Source organism: Nelumbo lutea, chromosome 4, assembly GCF_056320005.1.
Source record: "Nelumbo lutea isolate HS-2025 chromosome 4, American lotus-T2T, whole genome shotgun sequence".
In the NCBI taxonomy this organism is placed as follows: domain Eukaryota; kingdom Viridiplantae; phylum Streptophyta; class Magnoliopsida; order Proteales; family Nelumbonaceae; genus Nelumbo; species Nelumbo lutea.
The window spans coordinates 59,761,723-59,783,754 of record NC_142687.1 but is presented as its reverse complement, the minus strand read 5'-3'; the positions used below and the strand labels follow the sequence as shown (position 1 = coordinate 59,783,754).

The 22,032-nt window shown below is 39.4% G+C and overlaps 3 non-coding genes across 3 annotated transcripts; 2 read left to right on the top strand and 1 right to left on the bottom strand.

Annotated features, from left to right (window-relative positions):
* Nucleotides 1-1,964: 1,964 nt before the first annotated feature.
* Nucleotides 1,965-2,071, bottom strand: LOC148860813 (small nucleolar RNA R71). The gene has a single exon (XR_016095192.1). It is a non-coding gene; the product is annotated as a small nucleolar RNA R71 (small nucleolar RNA).
* Nucleotides 2,072-11,649: 9,578 nt separating this feature from the next.
* Nucleotides 11,650-11,756, top strand: LOC148860812 (small nucleolar RNA R71). The gene has a single exon (XR_016095288.1). It is a non-coding gene; the product is annotated as a small nucleolar RNA R71 (small nucleolar RNA).
* A 9,950-nt stretch (nt 11,757-21,706) lies between these two features.
* LOC148860811 (small nucleolar RNA R71) lies at nt 21,707-21,813 on the top strand. Its single transcript, XR_016095352.1, has one exon. It is a non-coding gene; the product is annotated as a small nucleolar RNA R71 (small nucleolar RNA).
* Nucleotides 21,814-22,032: the final 219 nt, after the last annotated feature.

The following is a 22,032-nucleotide window of genomic DNA, read 5'->3' as shown; positions in this document are numbered from 1 at the left end:
TACATATCATTTCTATTGTTCTATACGAGGTTTTGATGATGATTTTCAAGATTTCTTACCCTAATTGAGAATGATTTCAGGAAATCAAGAGTGTGGAACAACTTAGGGGGAAGATAGCATAAAGACATGCTGAGAGGGTGTAAGGAAGCAATTCGACCCATCTAGAAGAAAGACCTAGCTGAGAGTCAAAAGGAGAGCACGTTCGACCCATAAAGAAGCAAAGCCCAATGCAAAACTCTATGGGGGACTCTAAGGAGAGAGCCCAGCCGAAACCCTCCAAGGGAAGCATTTCAGCCCACCAAAGTGGGAGGCCCAATTGCAGTCGAATTTGCTGCCCTAGGGGAGGTTTCCAAAGGCGGCTAACTTTTACAAGAGAGAGGGCCGAAGAGAAGAATATAAAAGGGAAAGAAAAAGGGGAGAAAAGGGTTCGAACCCCTAAAGGCGAATTGGAGAAGAGAGGCGCTAGAGAAGAAAGAAGAGAAGAACTAGAGAAAGAAGGAGGTTGCTGAATGCGAATTGGAGGAGAATCACATCAAGTAGATCGAAGATTGAAGCAAGAACTCTAGGTTGTCTTCTTCTTTGGTTTTCCATAATTGGTAACCAAAATTCAGCTAGGGTTTCATGGAATTTTGTCAATTAATCTCTCTTTCTTGCTAGTATTCGAATCATGTTTAATGATGATTCAGATCTGTAATTAATTCTCTTTGGTTATTCGATTGTTTGGATTCATTCTTGGTGTTTTTGATTAGGATTTTAATTGATAGAATAATCTTGGCTGAATTGTTCTTAGTTCTTGGATTGCTTGAGAAAGAATTTAGGTAATCAGATCAGCTGATCAAGAAAACTAATCTAATACATCTTAGAGATAATTTGTATGGTTCGGTTGGTGTTCATTCATACCTGAATTGATGCCCTTCGAATTCCTTGTTCTTAAGGCGTCTATGGGGATTAAATTCTTGATGGAGATATAAGAATTGTCACCCATAGATAGAGTGAGTTGTGCTTGAGAGAGGCTGCTCATTACATTAGGGTTTCACCAAACCTTGGCTGAATTCCACATCAGTTGAATAACCTAATGATTTAATTGCTGAACCAAATCTGCTAGTGTTCTCATTCAGCTTTTCTTCTCATTGCATGAACGTGGTTTGATATGAAATTGATTAGGATAACTTGCTAATTAGGAATTAGGATTTTGATTTGTTTAGTATTTCGATTTATCAGATAACCAATAACTGATTTATTACTAGTAGTAATTGGATCAATCCTCGTGGGAATGATACTCTACTCATCATTGTATTATTTGATCGGCTAGTGCACTTGCTTGTGTAAGCAATACACATCAAGTTTTGGCGCCGTTGCCGAGGATTTATCACAACAATATTAGGAACCAATATTCATTTTTAATCTGATTTTAATTTTGTACATTATGTTTCTGATATTTGTATATTAGCCTCTTTATGACTTTGACTTCTATAGTTTATGACATGCAAAAGTAAAACGGAGAGCATCACTTACGATTCCAAGATTGAAAGAACTCTCCATCTTTGCCTTAGAGCTTTGAAGCAAGTGAGAGCTGAAATTGAAGAGATGGCTAAGAAAAGGACCATGATGGATTATGCCAAACCAACCCTCACGGGGCTGCCTCAAGCATTGTAAGATCAGCAATAGCTGCCAACAACTTTGAGATCAAACCAGCCATCATTCAAATAATACAGAATACGGTTCAATTCTGCGGCTTGGCTCATGAAGATCCAAACACTCACATCGCCAACTTCTTGGAAATTTGTGATACATTCAAGCACAATGGGGTTAGTGATGATGCGGTGAGGCTCAGATTGTTCCCATTTTCACTAAAGGACAAAGCCAAGACTTGGCTGAACTCTTTATCGGCTGGATCAATAGCAACATGGGATGAAATGGCTAGCTGCTTCCTATCCAAGTATTTTCCTCCATCCAGGACTGCAAAAGTGAGGAATGATATCACCACCTTCTTTCAGTAGGATGAGGAATCACTCTATGAATCATGGGAGTGTTACAAGGAGTTATTGAGAAAGGTCCCTCATCATGGACTTCCCGTATGGCTACAAGTTCAAACATTTTACAATGGGTTGACTGGAGCCAACAAGAATATTATGGACACTGCAGCTAGGGGATCCATCAATAACAAGACCCCTGAAGTTGCCCATGCACTCATTGAGGAGATGGCTGCTAACAACTACCAATAGCATTCCGAGAGAGCCCAAGTTAGGAGATAGTTCAGACTTCATAATGTGGACACCTATACAGCTCTATCTGCGCAAATTAGTGCACTCAGCAAGAAGATAGATGAGATGCAAATAGCAGCCATGCATGTTCAAACCGTAACTTGTGAATGGTGTGGGGGAGGTCATATCAGCATTGAATGTCAAGTTGGAAATTAGTTTGTGCAGTCCCCCAAGCAGGTAGCCTTTGTTGGTAACTTGCAAAGGCAGCAAGGCATTCAGTACCCTCGTGCCTTTAACCCCGGATGAAGGAACAACCCGAATCAGTCTTAGCAAAATCAAAATGCGGTGAAACCTTTCCCCCAAAATTTCAATCAGCCTAGAAAGAAGACTAACCTAGAGGAGCTGATGACCAAGTTCATAGCAAGTGCAGAAACAAGATTTCAGAACCAAGAAGCATCAATGAAGAACTTAGAGAATCAAGTGGGACAGTTGGCACAAATGATATCTGTTAGAGTACCAGGCACTCTACTTAGCAATACTGAAGTAAATCCAAGAGAGCAGGTGCAGGCCATTACTTTGAGAAGTGGTAAGGAGCTGCAAGAGGTGGAGAAGAAAGCAAGGGCAGAAGACAAGGTGGATGCAACCCTAGAAACCGAAAAGAAGGAGAAAGAGCAAGTTGATTCAAAGAAGGAGAAAAGCCAACAGCCACAAGTACCATTTCTGAATAGATTAAAGCAACACAAATTGGAAAAGGAATTCGGTAAGTTTCTTGAAATTTTTAACTGTTTACAAATTAACATTCCTTTTGCTGAAGCTTTAACCCAGATGCCACACTATGCAAAGTTCCTGAAGGAGATATTAGCAAACTAAAGGAAACTGGGAGATGTGGCTACAATTGCACTAAATGAAGAATTCTCAGAAATCCTCCTCAACAAGCTGCCCTAGAAACTGAAAGATCCTGGGAGTTTCATTATTCCTTGCACTATAGGCAGTTTGAAGATTAATAAGGCATTGTGTGATTTAGGAGGTAGTACAAACTTGATGCCATATTCGGTTTTTAAGAAATTAGGGTTGGGTGAACCCCAACCCACTAGAGTTGCATTGTAGTTAGTTGATAGATCCATAAAGCATCATAGAGAAATCATAGAAGATGTACTTGTTAAAGTAGACAAATTCATTTTTCCAGTTGATTTCATTGTGTTAGACATGCAAGAGGATGTTGATGTCCCTTTTGTCCTAGGGTGACCTTTCCTAGCTACGGGGAAGGCAATGATTGATGTCCAACAAGGGTAACTCATCCTTAGGATTCAAGATGAGGAAATCATTTTTAAAATGTCTGATGCTATGAAACATGCACCTTCTAGTGATGATTCCTGTTACATGATTGATGTCATTGATTATGCGGTTGATGGTTGCTTTTAGGTTAGTAGGTTGGCCGACACACTTGAGCTATGCATACAAGAAGGAGAAGCTACAAGTGGAGAAAATGGAGAGGTTCAAAGTATGGCAGCATACTTGAATGCCAATTCACAGTATCAAGGAAAAGGGTTCCTCAAGTTGGAGAGCTTGGACAGACCGTCAATGCCAGAAAGCAAGCCTTTAATCAAAGAGCCTCCCACCCTTGAGATGAAGCAACTCCCACCACATTTGGAGTATGCTTTCTTAGAGGCACTATCAGCCCTACCGGTGATCATATCAGTAGCCTTGACCCAATTGCAGATAGAAAAACTGTTGTGGGTGTTACGGGAACACAAGACTGCTTTGGCTTGGAAGGTAGCAGACATCAAGGGCATCAACCCATCTATATGCACGCACAAAATTTTGATGGAAGATGAAAGCAAGCCCTCGGTTCAGCCCCAAAGACGCCTGAACCCGAACATGAAGGAGGTGGTGAAGGCAAAAGTCATCAAGCTGCTAGATGTTGGTATCATTTATCCGATCTCTGACAGCTCTTGGGTGAGCCCTGTGCAAGTAGTGCCGAAGAAAGGTGGCATGACTGTAGTACCGAATGCAAGGATTGAACTCATACCGACTAGGACCGTTACTGGGTGGCGAGTGTGCATTGATTACAGAAAATTGAATGAAGCCACATGCAATGATCATTTCCCTCTCGCCTTCATCGACCAAATGCTAGAGAGGCTGGCCGGACATGAGTATTATTGTTTCTTGGATGGGTATTCAGGTTATAATCAGATTCTGATTTCACCAAAAGATCAGGAGAAGACCACCTTTACTTGCACCTACGGTTCCTTTACTCATTGGAGGATGCCATTTGGGTTATGCAATGCTCCAGCAACTTTTTAGAGGTGTATGATGGCAATATTTTCTAATAGGGTTGAAAAGTTTATGGGGGTCTTCATGTTAGACAATATTGTATGCCCTTAGTTTCAATCAAATTGATGTACTTTATGAGTTTATTGTAAATGAATAAAAGTGCATATTTGATTCATGTTCCCTTGGTATGTTTCTATGTAATACCCTTAAACTAGACACTTAATGAGACTCGTGTTAGTTTAGAATCTTCATAGCCAGTGGGTCGGTCTAGGGAGACCTATCCTGACAAGGCTGACACTGTGGTGCCACCAAGTTGGTTGGGGTGGCTTGTCTCAGCTACCGGGGTGAGACCCTAGGCACATACAGTGTGGGATTAATTGAATCTTTGAACTGGACCAGATTTCCAGTATTGCCCTGGACCTTGGAGATTGATGGGCAAAACTGGAAAGTTACACCCGACCCCTAGACTCGATTATGATACTGCACTAGGTGTCGGATTGGGTTGTCTTTGATATACCAATCAGTGAGATCCTTAGCGGGGGTCAAAACCTGGGTATGTTGGGACAGTCTGAGAATTCATCTGAGTGGGTGATCATAGTGATAGGATCAGCCCCTTTGTCGGACAAAGGTAATGATTGGGGATGCACTCTCACTAATGGAAACCAAGACTGCTGACAGCCGATTTCAATCGTTGAGATTTGTTTTGCAAAATATATTTTATATGAGATATAAAAACTATATATATTATGGTTTTGAAATGTTTGCAAAAGGTTTTAATTCCTGGGATCCATACTTGAGAGAGTGCAACACTGTTCCTTGCAGCCGAGGGAGAGGTCCTCTCTTGTCGGGCAGTGTATGATCATTATGGGCTGAGAGGTTAAGTGTAAGGACATTGAGGATAATACCTGATGGGCTAATCTTGCATCTGCCCACAATCCCTGGGTGTTACAAGGTGGCTTGGCCTAGGGACAACTTAGGGTAAGTGTTGGGCCCATAAAGCCCATCTGATGGGTTTCAGGGGGTGCACTGTCCATAACAGTGTATTCGGCCAGGCCTTGTAACAAATGTGGCTGATGTGTAGATCAATGTTTGGGTCCCACGCCATACAAGGAAGCCCAACTGGGCAGTAGTTTGGAAGGTTTAATGAATACATAACCCTAAATGGGCCTTAAGCCCATTTTGAACTGGGCTAATTTGATTAGTCTTTAAGGGGCAAATTCTGAGATAAGATCAGCTGATAGGATTGGGCCCACACCCTATCCACTCAGAGAGTCCAAGATCTAAATGAGATTTAGATTTGGAAACTTCCTAATTAGATTAGGAACTGGCTGATCTAATCTGCAGATAAGATAAGGTTTATCACTTATCTTAAAGGGACTTCTAATCCAGATATGATTTAGGTTAACAACTCCTAATGGGATTAGGAGCTGATCCCTTTAAGTCTATAAAAGGAAGAGGGGGCAGCAGCCTTTAGACACACAATCACCAGCAATAGTCTTGTCTTCAGAGCTAAGATCACAGAGGAGAGAATTCTGCACCCTGCAAATTCTCTCTAGCCGCCTCCTTCCTGCAGCCGCCGCCTATAACAGTTCGATCTCCATTGCTTGGGAGAAATCAAGATCAGATATTGATTCCAATCTTTTGGAGAAAAGATTGGTAAGAGTTGTATTCACTAGCCGCCTAGGTGATTTGATGTGTGGCTCATTGTGACACTAGCAAGTGCACTAGCCGTTCAAGTAATAAAATAGTGAGTGAAGTATCATTCGCACGATGATTTAGGAAACAAGTATCAATACTAAATAGAGTACTTCTTATCTGATTAACAAATAAATCAAAACTTTAATGAAAACTAAAAATCCTAAATTAAAATCTATCTAAATCATTGGTCCAATTGCCTTCAAATCAGGTTAGAAGAGTAAGCAGTAAATTTCAATCTCAGAATTCAGCAATCTATCAATTTGGATCATTCGAATAAATCATAATTGAGTCTTGGTTTGGTGAAACCCCAAGGTCATGAACAGCCTCTCTCAAGCACATGTTCATCCTATGCATGAGTGACAATTCTTCTATCTCTAACATGAATCTAATCCCCATGCATGCATTTCTTCAAACACTTCTAAGGAATCAATTCAAAACTGAATTGATCACCAACTGAATTGTGCAAGTTATCTCTAATCTTGCATCCAATTCAGTTCTTGAATAGTAGATATGAATTCCTAGAGTTTCTCTCAAGCACTCTAGGAATTTCAAGCTTTAGATCCATTTGGCCAATCTGAAAATTGCAGATCTGAATTCTCTTTCAAACAATTCAGATCTTGCAATCTCAGATCTGAGAATTCAGATCTGAGTTTTGAAGGTTAGTTGGGCGAATTAATTTACAAAAACACCCTTATTCAAGAAACTCCAAGTACAATTCATTACCATTCAAATGAATCAAAAAGAATTATATTGCTGAACTGAAATTTTACAAGCTGAAATACATCAAGGAAGAATGGAAGAAGGAGAAAAAAGAAAGAAAATATAACAAAGAAACAGAATTCAAATTAAAGGAGAATGAAACTACAATTGAGTTATTAGAATGATCTTTTAATTACAAACCCCCAATTTCGAACTCACCTTCTCTTTCAGCTTGCTTGTCTTGAACTTCCTTCAGCCCTTCTTCTTCTTCTTCCTTGCGCCTAACCTTCTTCTCTTCTCTTCTCTCAAGGTGGCCGAACCTCTAAGAGTGGGAGAGCCTTCTTCTCAAGCAATTGAACACCTCTCCCCCCTCCTAGAGGCCTCCTTATATAGGTTTTCAAGGGGGCTCTTGCCCCTTCTGGAAGCCTCTAGAATGGGGTGTATTACACCCCTTTCTTGAGCTTTCTAGAGCTCTCTTGAAAGCTTCCTAAGGGCTGCTATTTGGGCTGCACTTAGGCTCTCCCTTAGCACATGAGAGCTATACATTGAGCTGCTCTTTTGGGTTGAGAGTGGGCCTTCTTTAAAGGGCCGAATTCTATTCTTAGCTAGGCTTTCTTTTCTTAGGTTTTCTCAAGGAATCCATTTGCTCTCCTTTGGCCGAAGTGCTCTCTCTTGCTTCCACAACCGGGCTGGGCTGGATTTGGTCTTTTTGAACCTTATTTTCTTGCCTTTTTCCTTCATTTTCTTGGATTAATTACCCCTGAAAGTTATTCTTAGCATTAAGCTAAATTAAGGCAAAAAGTAATAAAACCGACATAAAAATCCATGCTAAAGTCCTCAAAAATTATAGATAAATTGTAGGTTCATCAAATACCCCCACACTTAAGCTTTTGCTTGTCCTCAAGCAAAGACATCAGCCATAAATTGAACATTCCCCCCGTTTTGTTCTAATTCAACTGGTAAATGGCATGCTTTACCAAAGACCAATTTGTAGGGGGACATGCCAATGGGTGTCTTAAATGCAGTTCTGTATGCCCATAATGCATCATCTAATTTGATAGACCAATCTTTTCTAGCAGATGCTACGGTCTTTTCCAGAATTCTTTTGAGTTCCCTATTAGCCAACTCCACTTGGCCACTAGTTTGAGGGTGATAAGGGGTAGCTAATTTATGTGTAATTCCATATTTCTGCATTAACCTTTCAAATTGGCTATTGTAGAAGTGAGTTCTCCTATCACTAATTATAGCTTGCGGAGTGCCAAATCGGGAGAATATCTTCTTTATGAAGTGTACCACCCTTCTTGAGTTATTTGTGGGTAAAGCCATGGCTTCTACCCATTTGGATATATAGTCAACTGCAACGTGGATATGTGCAGCTAGATAATTAGCAAAGTCAGCATACCAAGGATATGAGTATTTCTGTATTGAGTACAGCTGCTCATCCGAAATTCTTCTTGAATGTTGTTGGTTATCTCCTCTTTTGAGCTTACCTTGTCCAACCGGGAGAGATGGTCAGCAACCAGGTTTGCAGCACCCTTCATGTCTCTAATCTCAATGTCAAACTCTTGCAATAAAAGGATCCACCTGATCAGTCTTGGTTTTGAGTTTTGCTTGGTAAGCAAGTGCCTTAATTCCGAGTGATCTGTGTAGACAACAACCTTGGATAATATAAGCTATGAACGAAACTTGTCAAGTGCAAATATTACTGGTAGCAACTCCTTTTCTGTGGTGGTGTAATTGAGTTGGAGTCAAGTCAAGGTTCTGCTAACATAGTAAGTTGGCTGAAAATGTTTGTTCATTCTTTGTCCTAAAATAGCTCGTATAGCAGAATCACTCGCATCACACATTAATTCAAATGGGAGGGTCCAACCTGGTGCTACCATGATTGGTGCATGGATCAATTTGTCTTTCAAGATGTTGAAAGCATGAAGGCATTCAGTTGAAAATTCAAAAGTCACTTCCTTTTGAAGCAAGGTAGATAATGGCTTGGCAATTTTTGAGAAATCCTTAATAAACCACCTATAGAATTCGACATGTCCTAAGAAACTTTTCAAAGAACGAACAGAAGTTGGGGGTGGCAGTTTTTCAATTGCCTCCACCTTGGCCTTGTCAACTTCTATACCTCTTTGAGAGATCTTGTGTCCAAGCACTATGCCTTCTTGCACCATAAAATGACATTTCTCCCAATTCAACACAAGATGTGTTTCTTTGCATCTAGTAAGCACTTGTTCTAGATTATTCAAACATGCATCAAACGAAGAGCCAAAAACTAAAAAATCATCCATAAAGATCTCAATAAATTTTCAACCATATCAGAAAATATAGACATCATACATCGCTGAAAGGTAGCTGGGGCATTGCATAACCCAAAGGGCATCCTTCGGTATGCAAAGGTTCCATATGGGCAAGTAAAAGTTGTCTTTTCTTGATCTTCTGACGCAATTGGTATCTGGTTATACGCTGAATATCCATCCAAGAAACAATAATACTCATGCCCGGCTAGCCTCTCCAACATTTGGTCCATAAATGGGAGAGGGAAATGGTCCTTCCGGGTGGCTTCATTTAATTTTCTATAGTCAATACACACAGGCCATCCGGTGATGGTTCTATTAGGGATGAGTTCATTTTTCTCATTTGGAACAACAGTCATACCCCTTTCTTGGGCACAACTTGCACAGGGCTTACCCAAGAACTATCAGAAATAGGATAAATGATCCCAGCATCTAACAACTTAATTATTTCAGCCTTTACCACTTCTTTCATGTTGGGGTTCAGGCGCCTTTGGGGTTGAACGGAAGGCTTGCTGTCCTCTTCCATTAAAATTCTGTGAGTGTAGATTGATGGATTAATTCCTTTGATATCTTCTACCTTCCAAACTATAGCATTTTTGTGTTGCCGCAGCACTGTTAATAATTTTTCTCTTTCTAAGGGATTCAGTGCTGCGGAAATTATCACAGGGAAATCTGATGGTTCCTCAAGGAAAGCATACTCTAAATGGGATGGTAATTGCTTCAGTTCAAGGGTGGGGGGTTCTTGGGGTGATGGCTTACCTGATGGTTTAGGCAATTTGCCTTAGTTCTCTAATTTGAGAAACCCCTTTCCCTTGAATTGTTGCTTATCATTCAGGTATCCTATTATGAGGTTTATTTCTTCATTTTCTCCTTCTTCAAGTTCTCCCTACTGGAGGCAGAGTTCGAGAGGATCAATTATTCTACTTACCTGGAAGCATTCATCTATTGTCAATTCAATGGCATCAATCATAAAACAAGAATCATCAGTAGAGGGTGCATGTTTCATAGCATCAAACATTTTAAAAATTATCTCCTCATCTTGTATCCTAAGGCTGAGTTGTCCTTGTTGGACATCAATCATTGCTTTCCTGGTAGCCAGGAAAGGTCTCCTTAGGATAAGCGGGACCTCCACATCTTCTTGCATGTCTAACACAATGAAATCAACTGGGAAAATGAATGTGTCAACTTTAACTAACACATCTTCTATGATACCCCTAGGATGTTTAATGGATCTATCAGCCAATTATAATGCCACTCTAGTGGGTTGGGGTTCATTCAACCCCAATTTCTTGAAGATAGAATATGGCATTAAATTGATGTTAGCTCCCAGGTCACATAAAGCTTTTTCAATTTTTAAATTGCCAATGGTACAAGGAATAGTGAAACTCCCTCGATCTTTGAGTTTCTGAGGCAGCTTGTTCAGAAGGATAGCGGAACATTCCTCATTTAAAGCAACTGTAGCCACATCTCCCAGTTTCCTTTTGTTTGCCAATAATTCCTTCAAAAACCTTGCATAGTGTGGCATCTGGGCTAAAGCATCAGCAAAAGGAATATTAATATGTAAACTTTTAAATATTTCAAGAAACTTACCAAATTCCTTTTCCAATTTTTGTTGCTTCAGCCTGTTAGGGAATGGAACTTGTGGCTACTGGTCCATCCCTTGTTGTGCTTCTAGTTGTTCCGTCTTCTGTTGTCCGGTCCCAAGGCTTGTTTCTGCCTTGGGTTCAGCTTAATTCTTCTTTTCTACCTCAATAAACTCTTTTCCATTCCTTAAGGTAATAGCTTGCACCTGCTCTCGTGGATTCACTTCAGTGTTGCTTGGAAGAGTTCCCGGCAGTCTAGAAGAGATTAATTGTGCCAATTGCCCTACTTGGTTTTCCAGGTTTTTGATTGAGGCTTCCGGGTTCTGGTACCTGGTTTCTACACCTGCTATAAATTTTGTCATCAGTTCCTCCAAATTGGACTTTGGTTCAAAATGATGATAAGTCTAGTGGAACGGCTTGGAAGTATGCTGATTTGGCCAGGACGGGTTTGAATGTCGCCTCCATCTTGGATGAAAAGTATGGTGACTCTGATAACCCTGCTGTCTTGACGAATTGCTAACATAGTTAACTTGTTCAGTAGATGGCCTGAACTGATTGCCAACTTGGCAGTCAGTACTGATGTGGCCTCCCCCACACAATTCACAATTAAGAGGCTGCACATGCAAGGCAGCTATCTACATTACATCTATTTTCTTACTGAGTGCTCCTATTTGTGCAGATAGTGGTGTATAAGTATCAACATTATGCAAGCCATGCTGATTCCTAGTTTGAGTTCTTTTAGAATGCCATTGATAGTTGTTGGCTGCCATTTCCTCAATAAGTGCATGGACAACCTCAGGAGTTTTATTATTTATGGACCCTCCGGCTGCAGCATCTAATATGGTCTTATTTGAGTCAGTAAGACCATTATAGAAAGTCTGCACTTGCAGCCAAATGGGGAGGCCATGGTGAGGAACTCTCCTTAACAGCTCCTTGTATCGTTCCCATGACTCGTATAAAGATTCCCCCTCTTGTTGGAAAAAGGTAGTGATGTCATTCCTCATTTTAGCAGTTTTGGAAGGGGGAAAGTATTTAGAGAAAAAACGGCTGGCCATTTCATCCCACGTAGCTATTGATCCTACCGGTAATGAATTCAGCCATGCTTTGGCTTTATCCTTCAAAGAAAATGGGAATAACCTCAACCTAATGGCATCATCACTTACCCCATTGTGTTTGAAGGTGTCACAAATTTTTAAAAAGTTAGAAATGTGTGCATTGGGATGTTCATGGGCCAATCCAAAGAATTGCACCATGTTTTGAATCATTTGTATGATGATAGGTTTGATCTCAAAGTTGTTAACAGTTATTGGGCCTGGTAATGCTGGTGGCAGCTCCAATGAGAGTGGGTTTGGCATAGTCCATCATAGTCCTCTGCTCAGCCATTTCTTGAGCCTCTTAAGCTTCTTGAGCTTCTTGCTGGACTTGTTTGGCTGCTCTTAGTCGGACACGGAGAGTTCTTTCAATCTCCGGGTCGTAGAGGATTTCCTCCAGCTCGACTCTGCTTGTCAGAAACTGCGAAAGTCAAGGCAATAAACAAGTCAATATTCACAAAATAACTAACCTTATTACAACTGAAAAATGTATAGTGAAGTATTGAAATATACAAACCTACATCCTAAAATAAATAAATGCAGCTAACTAAAAGCAGATCAACATCTTATTCAATATACAGAGTTCAGTAGCAATTTACTAACAAGTCTGAATTCAGTAATCTCTGAGTAGAACAACAGTTTACAAATTCTTTTTCTTTATATTTCTGAAATAGATCTAAACTGTTGAGAGCTGAAATCTCAATAGCTACTGAGAACAGTAATATACAGTTCTGAAATCAGATTTGAAATCTTAGCAGCTACTGAGGACAGCCAAATGCGGATCAGCAGTGATTGTGTTCAGGTCTGATGTTCATATAAAAAGGCTATTCTGTGCTACTGAAGGTCAATACACAAAAATAAAATCAGTGTACAAAGGATTGTGAGATAGCAATTTCAGACATCAATTCTACACAAAATTGAGATTAGCTCTGAAATCTCAGAAGCCACTGAGAACAGCAATAAGTATAACATCAGCTACTGATAATAGTACAGTTGTGCTCAGGTCTGATTTCCATATTGAAAGGCTACTAAATATCAGATCTGAGCCCACTGTTTTGATGAGCTATGCATCACCAAACACCAACTAGAGTAGCCATACTAAAACTGAGCAAATCAGCAGGATAACCCACTGATATCAGCAATGAAACATGCTGTATACAGATCTGCACAAAACCGAAATCAATCAGTAGTAGAAAGATATGAAATCAGACCTGTATTTACCATGGTGTGGCTGCTGGGATCTGATTTTTTTTCTTTCTTTTGAGATGAAATAAAACACAAAGCAGTAATGCAACTATAATACTGAACAAAATCTCTTTTTTTTTCCGGTTTGCTCAGATCTGATTTTTGATTTCAGTACTGAAATCTACTGTGTACAGATCTGAACTCCCTAATTTTATGAGCTATATAGAACCAAAAACCAACTAAACTAGCAGCACTAAAACAGTAATCAAAACCTAACAAATCAGCAATAGAAAAAAAATAGAGTAGTAATATCAATAATGAAGAATATTATATGCAGATTTGTACAGAACTGAAATCAGCTAACAGTTAAAGAAATCAGTAATGAAATTTTTGATAAACAAAACCAGCAATCAACTAAACTACCTAAACTAAAACAGGAACCAAAGATGAAGCAATTCAGCATTAGGAAAGAAGACCAGCTTCATCAGTAATGAAAGCTTCTGCATTCAAATCTGAATTCTAAGATGCAGAATTAAAAATCAGTTCTTTGCTATCCATATCAACTGCATTTCAGATTTGAATTTCACTCGTTCTTTGCTATCCATTCACCCTTGAGGCAGGTTGGATGTATCATAGGGTGGATGTATCAGAGGAATTCAGATCTGAACTAAGCAGATCTGTAACAATAGAATTTAGATCTGAACTCAAGTCTGAGTTTGGATCTGAATTCTCAATTGCCTTACCTTCAGTCATTACTACCAAATTGCCTTTGAGGAGTAGCAGAAGTGTCCTAGGGGAAATTGGGGTGGTTATGACACCCAATTCACCGCAAATTTGCATCAGTTCAGATCTGTGTTAAGAGGAATTCAGATCTGAACTGTTGCAGGTCTGCTGTAGCAGAATTTAGATCTGAGTGCTGATCTGAATTCTCAATTGCCCCTCTTATTGTTCATATGATCTCTTTTTTTTTTCTCCTTTTCACTTTATATATTTTTTTCTTTTAGTAATGAAAAATAAAAATAAAAGGCTGGAACACAAACTAACTAAGTCTTTTTGGCAGAGTGCTGCAGTTCTGAGTTCTGCTGATCTAGGTGCCGAATGCAACTCAGATCTGCAAAACTTATGTTGTTATGAATTTTTCTTCTTTTTTTTTTTTTTGAATGTAACAACACCAAGATTGAAAGGAAATGAAATCTATCTTTATTAAAATGAAACTGAAACAAATAAATGAAGTAATCTACTGAAGAAAGAAGAAACATAATTAAAACAGAACAACTGTTGCATTCAAGGCTATAATGTAAAATGAAGCAATTAAAACCTTCTATGAATGCAATGATGACTGAGACCAGATTAAGAATGCCCAATGTTTCCTAATATTGCTTCCCTAAATCCCCGGCAACGGCGCCAAAAACTTGATGTGTGGCTCTTTGTGACACTAGCAAGTGCAGTAACCGTTCAAGTAATAAAGTAATGAGTAAAGTATCATTCCCACGGGGATTTAGGAAACAAGTATCAATACTAAATTGAATACTTCTTATCTGATTAACAAATAAATCAAAACTTTAATGAAAGCTAAAAATCCTAAATTAAAATCTATCTAAATCATTGGTCCAATTGCCTTCAAATTAGGTTAGAAGAGTAAGCAGTAAATTTCAATCTCAGAATTCAGCAATCTATCAATTTGGATCATTCGAATAAATCATAATTGAGCCTTGGTTTGGTGAAACCCCAAGGTCATGAATAGCCTCTCTCAAGCACATGTTCATCCTATGCATGAGTGACAATTCTTCTATCTCTAACAAGAATTTAATCCCCATGCATGCATTTCTTCAAACACTTCTAAGGAATCAATTGAAAACTGAATTGATCACCAACTGAATTGTGCAAGTTATCTCTAATCTTGCATCCAATTCAGTTCTTGAAGCACTCTAGCAATTCCAAACTTTAGATCCATTCGGCCAATCTGAAAATTGCAGATCTGAATTCTCTTTCAAACAATTCAGATCTTGCAATCTCAGATCTGAGAATTCAGATCTGAGTTTTGAAGGTTAGTTGGCCAAATTAATCTACAAAAACACCCTTATTCAAGAAACTCCAAGTACAATTCATGACCATTCGAATGAATAAAAAAGAATTAGATCGCTGAACTGAAATTTTACAAGCTGAAATACATCAAGGAAGAATCGAAGAAGGAGAAAGAAGAAAGAAAATATAACAAAGAAACATAATTCAAATTAACGGAGAATGAAACTACAATTGAGTTATTACAAATGATCTTTGAATCACAAACCCCCAATTTCGAACTCACCTTCTCTTTTAGCTTGCTTGTCTTGAACTTCCTTCAACCCTTCTTCTTCTTCTTCATTGCGCCTAACCTTCTTCTCTTCTCTTCTCTCAAGGTGGCTGAACCTCTAAGAGTGGGAGAGCCTTCTTCTCAAGCAATTGAACACCTCTCCCCCCTCCTAGAGGCCTCCTTATATAGGTTTTCAAGGGGGCTCTTGCCCCTTCTTGAAGCCTCTAGAATGGGGTGTATTACACCCCTTTCTTGAGCTTTCTAGAGCTCTCTTGAAAGCTTCCTAAGGGCTGCTATTTGGGCTGCACTTAGGCTCTCTCTTAGCACATGAGAGCTATACATTGAGCTGCTCTTTTGGGTTGAGAGTGGGCCTTCTTTAAAGGGCCGAATTCTATTCTTAGCTAGGCTTTCTTTTCTTGGGTTTTCTCAAGGAATCCATTTGCTCTCCTTTGGCCGAAGTGCTCTCTCTTGCTTCCACAACCGGGCTGGGCTGGATTTGGTCTTTTTGAACCTTCTTTTTTTGCATTTTTCCTTTATTTTCTTGGATTAATTACACCTGAAACTTATTCTTAGCATTAAGCTAAATTAAGGCAAAAAGTAATAAAACCGACATAAAAATCCATGCTAAAGTCCTCAAAAATTATAGATAAATTGTAGGTTCATCAAGTACCCCCACACTTAAGTTTTTGCTTGTCCTCAAGCAAAGACATTAGCCATAAACTGAACATTCCCCCCCTTTTGTTCTTACCATTTACCTAGTGAACTTTTTAAGATAGAAATGCCTTGAGTAGTCGGGAACTTTTGTAAGTGCTCAACTCTTATTCTTGTAAATTACCATTTAACATAAGTATATGATCCAAGGAAAGGAGAATATGAATTTCATCATAGTCTAGCCTTCACTCCTAATTCATATATAAATCAGCTCCTTAATTGTCAAGGTTAATAATCAAATTTCACTACGTTTCACATCTGTAACTAAATCTCAATGAGAGTTCAACTTTAGAGTGCCCCTTTGAACCTCAGTTGTCACCACAATTACTTATTTCTAAGGGTGAGTGCATGTTATTCTCCATCTCACCCTTTTCTTCTTCTTTTTTCCGGTGTGAGTGCATTTTATGCTCCATCTCACACACTTTTCTCTCTTTTTTACTTTTTTTTTGGTGTGAGTGCATCTTATGCTCCATCTCACACTGGTCATTTACTTGAGGTAGGTAAATAGGACTCATGTTCTGAGCTGCTAGTTTTACTATTAAGCTCAAAATAGCGGAGTCAATTTGGTCTTTTGTCCTTCTTTGCAATTATTGAACCTCAAGAATCAGCACTTCAGACGTGCATTAGCTCTATTGATCATTAACCATGAAATCAAGGGCTTCCATACACATGAAGATAGTTAGGGCTAGTCATGCTGAAAGGCATATTCTGCTCCCCTTTTCTCATGCATATATCAAATTGGGTCATTCACAAGAATAAAAACTTAACAAGTACAACAATCTCCCTCAACTTATTAAAATCCTTCTTAAAAATCATCAAATAGATAGTAATGAACTTGAGGAGTTCCAGTCTTTTTTTTTGGTTATGTCATTGCCTGCATATGTGTGTTGGGGTGTATGAGGTGCATGGTTTCAGCCCCCATACCCTAGCCTTGGGCTCACTCCCCCACACTTAAGATGAACATCATCCTCAATTTTCGTAGTGTTAGGGAATCACACTTGCTAGAGCAAACTGAAGAAAAGAAATGGATGAACTGAGTCCTTAAAGAATTGGAATTTTGAGAAAAAGAACTTTATTTTACTAACTCATATTGTAAAAAGATAAATGACAAAAAGATGCTTTAACCTATTCATGAGCAAGCATAAAAGATTATTGGTTATCAAGATAAACAGTGGATGGAGGGGGTACAGTACCGCCCATTAAATATGATTTCAGGTGCTGACCATTTACTTTAAACGTGCCCTGAACCGGGTGGGTGAGTTCTATATCCCCATGGGGAAAAACCTATGAAATGGTAAAGGGTCCAGACCACTTGGATCTCAGCTTACCTAGAAACAAGCGGAGACGGGAATTATATAACAATACATGTTGGCCTACATAAAATTCCCGTCTCAGCATGTTCTTATCATGCCAGTTTTTTATTATTTCTTTATAAACTTTGGCATTCTCATAGGCGGCAAGTCTGAATACATCCAATTCATTCAATTGCAACCGCCTTTTAGCCCCTGTAGCCTGAATGTCAAAATTTAAGAATTTAAGAGCCCAATAGGCCTTGTGTTCTAATTCAATTGGTAAATGGCATGCTTTACCAAAGACCAATCTGTAGGGGACATGCCAATGGGTGTCTTAAATGCAGTTCTGTATGCCCATAATGCATCATCTAATTTGATGGACCAATCTTTTCTGGTAGATGCTACGGTCTTTTTCAGAATTCTTTTGAGTTCCCTATTAGCCAACTCCACTTGGCCATTAGTTTGAGGGTGATAAGGGGTAGCTAATTTATGTGTAATTCCATATTTTTGCATTAACCTTTCAAATTGGCTATTGCAGAAGTGAGTTCCCCTATCACTAATTATAGCTCACGGAGTGCCAAATCGGGAGAATAGCTTCTTTAGGAAGTGTACCACCCTTCTTGAGTTATTTGTGGGTAAAGCCATGGCTTCTACCCATTTGGATACATAGTCAACTGCAACGAGGATGTACTTATTCCCAAAAGAATTTGGGAAAGGTCCCATGAAATCTATACTCCAAACATCAAAGATTTCACATATCAAAATATTGGAAAGGGGCATTTCATTCCGTCAAGAAATGTTTCCCGATCTGTGGCATTTGTCACATGTGGACACATACCTATGGGCATCTTTGAAAAGTGTGGGCCAATAAAAACCTGATTGCAAAACCTTGGCTGCAGTGCAACTAGCTCCAAAATGACCTCCTCCTTCTTTATCAATGCAAAATTGAAGTACTGACTCCATCTCCTCCTCAGGGACACATCTCCTTATGATCTGATCTGCACACAATTTATACAAAAAGGGTTCCTCCCACAGATAGTATTTTACATCAGAAAGGAATTTCTTTTTCTATTGATATGAAAGGTTAGGAGGAAGGACTTGTGCAGCTAGATAATTAGCAAAATCAGCATACCAAGGATATGAGTATTTCTGTATTGAGTACAGCTGCTCATCCAGAAATTCTTCTTGAATGTTGTTGGTTATCTCCTCTTTTGAGCTTACCTTGTCCAACCGGGAGAGATGGTCAGTAGCTAGGTTTGCAACACCCTTCATGTCTCTAATCTCAATGTCAAACTCTTGCAATAAAAGGATCCACCTGATCAGTCTTGGTTTTGAGTTTTGCTTGGTAAGCAAGTGCCTTAATGTCGAGTGATCTGTGTAGACAACAACCTTGGATAATATCAGATATGAACGAAACTTGTCAAATGAAAATATTACTGGTAGCAGCTCCTTTTCTGTGGTGGTGTAATTGAGTTGGGGTCCAGTCAAGGTTCTGCTAGCATAGTAAATTGGCTGAAAATGTTTGTTCATTAATTCAAATGGGAGGGTCCAATCTGGTGCTACCATGATAGGTGCATGGATCAATTTGTCTTTCAAGATGTTGAAAGCATGAAGGCATTCAGTTGAAAATTCAAAAGTCACTTCTTTTTGAAGCAAGGTAGATAATGGCTTGGCAATTTTTGAGAAATCCTTAATAAACCACCTATAGAATCCGACATGTCCTAAGAAACTTCTCAAAGAACGAATAGATGTTGGGGGTGGCAGTTTTTCAATTGCCTCCACCTTGGCCTTGTCAACTTCTATACCTTTTTGAGAGATCTTGTGTCCAAGCACTATGCCTTCTTGCACCATAAAATGACATTTCTCCCAATTCAACACAAAATGTGTTTCTTTGAGAGATCTCAATAAATTTTTCAACCATATCAGAAAATATAGACATCATACATCGCTGAAAGGTAGTTGGGGCATTGCATAACCCAAAGGGCATCCTTCGGTATGCAAAGGTTCCATATGGGCAAGTAAAAGTGGTCTTTTCTTGATCTTCTGGTGCAATTAGTATCTAGTTATACCCTGAATATCCATCCAAGAAACAATAATACTCATGCCCGGCTAGCCTCTCCAACATTTGGTCCATAAATGGGAGAGGGAGATGGTCCTTCCGGGTGGCTTCATTTAATTTTTTATAGTCAATACACACAGGCCATCCGGTGATGGTTCTATTAGGGATGAGTTCATTTTTCTCATTTGGAACAACAGTCATACCCCCTTTCTTGGGCACAACTTGCACAGGGCTTACCCAAGAACTATCAGAAATAGGATAAATAATCCCAGCATCTAACAACTTAATTATTTCAGCCTTTACCACTTCTTTCATGTTGGGGTTTAGGTGCCTTTGGGGCTGAATGGAAGGCTTGCTGTCCTCTTCCATCAAAATTCTGTGAGTGCAGATTGATGGATTAATGCCTTTTATATCTTCTACCTTCCAAGCTATAGCATTTTTTTGTTGCCGTAGCACTGTTAATAATTTTTCTCTTTGTAAGGGATTCAGTGCTGCGGAAATTATCACGGGGAGATCTGATAATTCCTCAAGGAAAGCATACTCTAAATGGGATGGTAATTGCTTCAGTTCAAGGGTGGGGGGTTCTTGGGGTGATGGCTTACCTGATGGTCCAGGCAATTTGCCTAAGTTCTCTAATTTAAGAAACCCCTTTCCCTTGAATTGAAGCTTATCATTCAGGTATGCTATCATGAGGTTTATTGCTTCATTTTCTCCTTCTTCAAGTTCTCCCTGTTGGAGGCAGAGTTCGAGAGGATCAATTATTCTACTTACCTGGAAGCATTCATCAATTGTCAATTCAATGGCATCAATCATAAAACAAGAATCATCACTAGAGGGTGCATGTTTCATAGCATCAGACCTTTTAAAAATTATCTCCTCATCTTGTATCCTAAGGCTGAGTTGTCCTTATTGGACATCAATCATTGCTTTCCCGGTAGCCAGGAAAGGTCTCCCTAGGATAAGCGGGACCTCCACATCTTCTTGCATGTCTAACACAATGAAATCAATTAGGAAAATGAATGTGTCAACTTTAACTAACACATCTTCTATGATACCCCTAGGATGTCTAATGGATCTATCAGCCAATTATAATGCCACTCTAGTGGGTTGGGGTTCATTCAACTCCAATTTCTTGAAGATAGAATATGGCATTAAATTGATGTTAGCTCCCAGGTCACATAAAGCTTTTTCAATTTTTAAACTGCCAATGGTACAAGGAATAGTGAAACTCCCTGGATCTTTGAGTTTCTGAGGTAGCTTGTTCAGAAGGATAGCGGAACATTCCTCATTTAAAGCAACTGTAGCCACATCTCCCAGTTTCCTTTTGTTTGCCAATAATTCCTTCAAAAACCTTGCATAGTGTGGCATCTGGGCTAAAGCATCAGCAAAAGGAATATTAATATGTAAACTTTTAAATATTTCAAGAAACTTACCAAATTCCTTTACCAATTTTTGTTGCTTCAACCTGTTAGGGAATGGAACTTGTGGCTGCTAGTGCATCCCTTGTTGTGCTTCTGGTAGTTTCGTCTTCTGTTGTCCGGTCCCAAGGCTTGTTTCTGCCTTGGGTTCAGCCCAATTCTTCTTTTCTACATCGGGCAACTCTTTTCCATTCCTTAAGATAATAGCTTGCACTTGCTCTCGTGGATTCACTTCAGTGTTGCTTGGAAGAGTTCCCGGCAGTCTGGAAGAGATTAATTGTGCCAATTGCCCCACTTGGTTTTCCAGGTTTTTGATTGAGGCTTCCGGGTTTTGGTACCTCGTTTCTACACCTGCTATAAATTTTGTCATCAGTTCCTCCAAATTGGACTTTGGTTCAGGCTGATGATAAGTCTGGTGGAACGGCTTGGAAGTATGCTGATTTGGCCAGGACGGGTTTGAATGTCCCCTCCATCTTGGATGAAAAGTATGGTGATTCCGATAACCTTGCTGTATTGATGAATTGCTGACATAGTCAACTTGTTCAGTAGATGGCCTGAACTGATTGCCAACTTGGCAGTCAGTACTGATGTGGCCTCCCCCACACAATTCACAATTAAGAGGTTGCACATGCATGGCTGCTATCTGCATTTCATCTATTTTTTTACTGAGTGCTCCTATTTGTGCAGATAGTGCTGTATAAGTATCAACATTATGCAAGCTATGCTGCTTCCTAGTTTGAGTTCTTTCAGAATGCCATTGATAGTTGTTGGCTGCCATTTCTTCAATAAGTGCATGGACAACCTCATGAGTTTTATTATTTATGGACCCTCCGGCTGCAGCATCTAATATGGTCTTATTTGAGTCAGTAAGACCATTATAGAAAGTCTGCACTTGCAGCCAAATGGGGAGGCCATGGTGAGTAACTCTCCTTAACAGATCCTTGTATTGTTCCCATAACTCGTATAAAGATTCCCCCTCTTGCTGGAAAAAAGTAGTGATGTCATTCCTCATTTTAGTAGTTTTAGAAGGGGGAAAATATTTAGAGAGAAAACGGCTGGCCATTTCCTCCCACGTAGCTATTGATCCTGCCGGTAATGAATTCAGCCATGCTTTGGCTTTATCCTTCAAAGAAAATAGGAATAACCCCAACCTAATGGCATCATCACTTACCCCATTGTGTTTGAATGTGTCACAAATTTCTATAAAGTTAGAAATGTGTGCATTGGGATCTTC